Raw genomic sequence first — 3,773 nt, forward strand, 5'->3', positions numbered from 1 at the left:
GGGGGAATGGTAGTTGGGACTACCAAAGTGAGATTTGATTACAAATCTCAGTAAGTTAACAAAAAACTTCCACACAAGCTAATGATGCATGGATGACAGTAAAAACATAAATGCATAATCAAATTCATAAGTAATTAAAGCATAACTTGGAGTACAACATAGCATAATTGACATAACTTAAATTGAAACATGAACTGAACTTGACTTGACATGAACTTGATCTGAAACTTGACTTAGCATGAACTTGCTTTGAAACTTGAATTAACATGAAAAATACATACTCCACAGTTGTTGTGGCCCCATGTATTTTACGCGTAAATACATACTCCACAATTGTTGTGGCCCCATGTATTCTACGTAAACTTGACTTAACATGAAAAATACATACTCCACAGTTGTTGTGGCCCCATGTATTATACGTATAAATACATACTCCACAGTTGTTGTGGCCCCATGTATTCTACACAAACTTGACTTAACATGAAAAATACATACTCCACAGTTGTTGTGGCCCCATGTATTCTACGTGTAAATACATACTCTACAGTTGTTGTGGCCCCATGTATTCTACGCAAACTTGACTTAACATGAAAAATACATACTCCACAGTTGTTGTGGCCCCATGTATTCTACACAAACTTATTCTTTAACTGCTTAAATACATACTCCACAGTTGTTGTGGCCCCATGTATTCTACGTGACACAATTGTTGTGTCTCACGTAGTGTATGCGTCACAATTGCTGTGACCCCATACATAAGTAATCAAGATGAAACGTGACTGGAATACGAAAAGACTGGAGCCCTGACGTAACATAACGTGACTTAAATATAACTTGAAATAAATGACTAACTTGAGATAGAAATATTTCGTAACATTGCATAACATATAATAGACAACATATTTAACATGACATACTTGCAACAGTGAATATTACATGACTTGACATACATGTAATAGATGGCATACTTAGCATGACGTACTTGTAAGGTACATTAATACATAACAGAATATATTATGTAACAGATAAAAATTTATGACAGAATAAATTCTGTATAATAGACAATTACGTGATAACTTGGCATGGCATGACATATATGATAACATACATACATACACTGTAGTTCCTTTACTTAGCACACATACACAGTAGACTGCTAGTAAGTTAAAAGCTAACTTACCTCGATCTCCGCGTTTCTTATAAAACTTCAAGTGCGATCACGAGGAACTGTAATTAGTGATTCTAAAAGTTAGAACTAAATCACTAAAAATTTGAAATATGAAAAATACTAACTTAAAGAGTAAAATTTTTATTTTACTCTCTACATGTGGGAAAATGACCGTTTTACCCATAACTTAAGGATTTTTCATACTAACTCCAAAAGTTTCCAAAATTTACATTTCTCATGTAAATTTTGTCCTAAATTTAAATATCAACTCAGAAAAATTTTAAACAAAACACAACTATGAAGAACACACTATGGTCGAAACATCCATAGGCCATTTCCCTTTATTTTTGTTGCAATTCCTTCCAACTTCAAAACTCATGCTTAAACCAAAATTTTGCAACAAACATCTTCCAATCCTAAGTTCAAAACCATACTTAAAACATCCATTTAGAAAAAGCTAATAATCAACACCAAACTTTTTTGTAAAAAGATCCAAGCACTTGAATCACAAGTTTTGACCTTAAATCAAAACATCTCCAAGAATTTCAAAAATCAAATCTTACTTCTAACATATTCATAATATCATCCTAACATCAACCATGCTTTAAATCATCAAACTAAAGTCACCAAAATCACAAAATAACATTTGGAGTTTTTGGTTTTACACTTAGTCCAAAAACAGAAACTTTTTCCTCAACTAGTTTTGATAAATCTCTTGATCTATGACTTATAAATATATGATCTTCAAACCAAACCATCACATGGTTTAAAAAGATGTCCTAAAACACATATAAGCTTTTAATTTAAGATCACATGGTTAGAAATTAACTAAAACATAAATTTAGCCAAGAATATCCACACTTTGGCTTATTTGAATATCTCTTTGCATAAAATTTCATATCTTTGAAACTAACATCAAATATCTTCAAAATAATAATATAACATGTATATAAGATACTTAGGATCCTCCAATAAAATTATTAAAGTCATTAGAATAGGTTTAGACCACCAAAGAGTTAAACTTTCTCAAAACAGAAACTGTTTTTCCTCTTCCAGTTTCTAAGTTTCTAAATCTAAGAAAATATTTCATCAAAACCTTTAATCATGCAAAAATCCTCAACCAATAGTCATATATACATGTTAACAATACTCTATAAAAATTTTGGACCAATATCTATCCATTAGCTTGGTCAAAAACTCCAAACTATAACATATTCTCCAGTTTATCTCCCAGAATGACCTTTCTATAGTTTACACAATATTTGACTGACCAAATGATCTTCAAATGAGGCAAATAAGATATCCATGTAAAGTAGACTAAAAAAGGAACAACTTATATGAAGGAGACTTTATGATAAAACACTTACAAAAGCTTCGAAATGGGTGTACAAAAGACCTCCTAAAAGCTGTCCGAGAGAGAGTGTTTGATATTCTTTTAATGGAAAGTGTAAATGAAGATAATTTCGTGGGGAGAGGTGGCTGGAGATACTTATGGATGAGATATGGAAGAGATGAGGCTGGACTTGAGAGTTGAGTGTAGTTTTCTCCTACCCAAAAAAAATCTATAAATGATTATCTTATAATATTCTATCCAATAATATCTAAAAAAAAATCAACTTAAGATATTTTTATCTAATAATATCTATCAACTCAAAATATTTTTACCCAATAATATTCACGAAATTTACCTCAAGATATTTCTTTTTATCCAATAATATCTACGGTTTTGAACAGACGTTTTGTCCGAAAATATGAAAAAATGTTATTGTGCCATAAGATTTTAAATAATCCTCCGAGTCTAATAGCACAAACCATAATACATTTTGACACTTCTAACTATCTCCAATAATTAAAAATACACTTATGATACCATAGTAAATAATAACACTAACTATATAGTTAGACAAAAACCTATACGATTAATGGATTCGTGAAAACTTATGAGGTTTTCACGAGGTTCCTAAAGTTAATAGAAATTTCACAATTGAATTTCTAGCGGGCTGTTACAATCTCCCCTCCTAAAAAAAAGATTTCGTCCTCGAAATCGAAGTAAGTAAGAAATAACAAGTTAAGAAATATGTGTTGCTTACCAACCTGGGGTCTATCCTGTATATATTTACCTTTGAGATTATGTGATTCCTTAACTCTCTTATTTTAATTAACAATTATATTATACTTCTTTCCACAAGGTTGGCCAAGTTGTATCGACACACTCTCCAAACTTAAAATTTCAAGTAAGTAATCTTCCGAAACTTTTCTTTAGAAAAACATAGGCGATATACTTTAAGTGTTCTTGTAAATACCAAAGTTAGTAGAGAATTCATCAAAATTAAGCTGTTATCCTCTCTCTCTCTCTGTTTTTTTTTTTCGGTGGCCCTCTGTTTTAGACCAGACAACTCTGATGTGCATGATTTTTATAGGCCTTCTGTAGTTGTCAGGCGCCACATAGCTACGACACTACTTTGCTCTTCTGTAATTGTCAGGCACCGCAGCTATGATACTACATTGCTCTTGTCTCTTGTAGAGAAATGACTCGCGAGAGATGATTCGTCATAATTTTCTCTATAAAAGAATTATTCAGTTCATCTTCTTTCTCATCTCATCT

This window comes from Carya illinoinensis, chromosome 1 (assembly GCF_018687715.1).
Source record: "Carya illinoinensis cultivar Pawnee chromosome 1, C.illinoinensisPawnee_v1, whole genome shotgun sequence".
NCBI classification, from domain to species: Eukaryota; Viridiplantae; Streptophyta; class Magnoliopsida; order Fagales; family Juglandaceae; genus Carya; species Carya illinoinensis.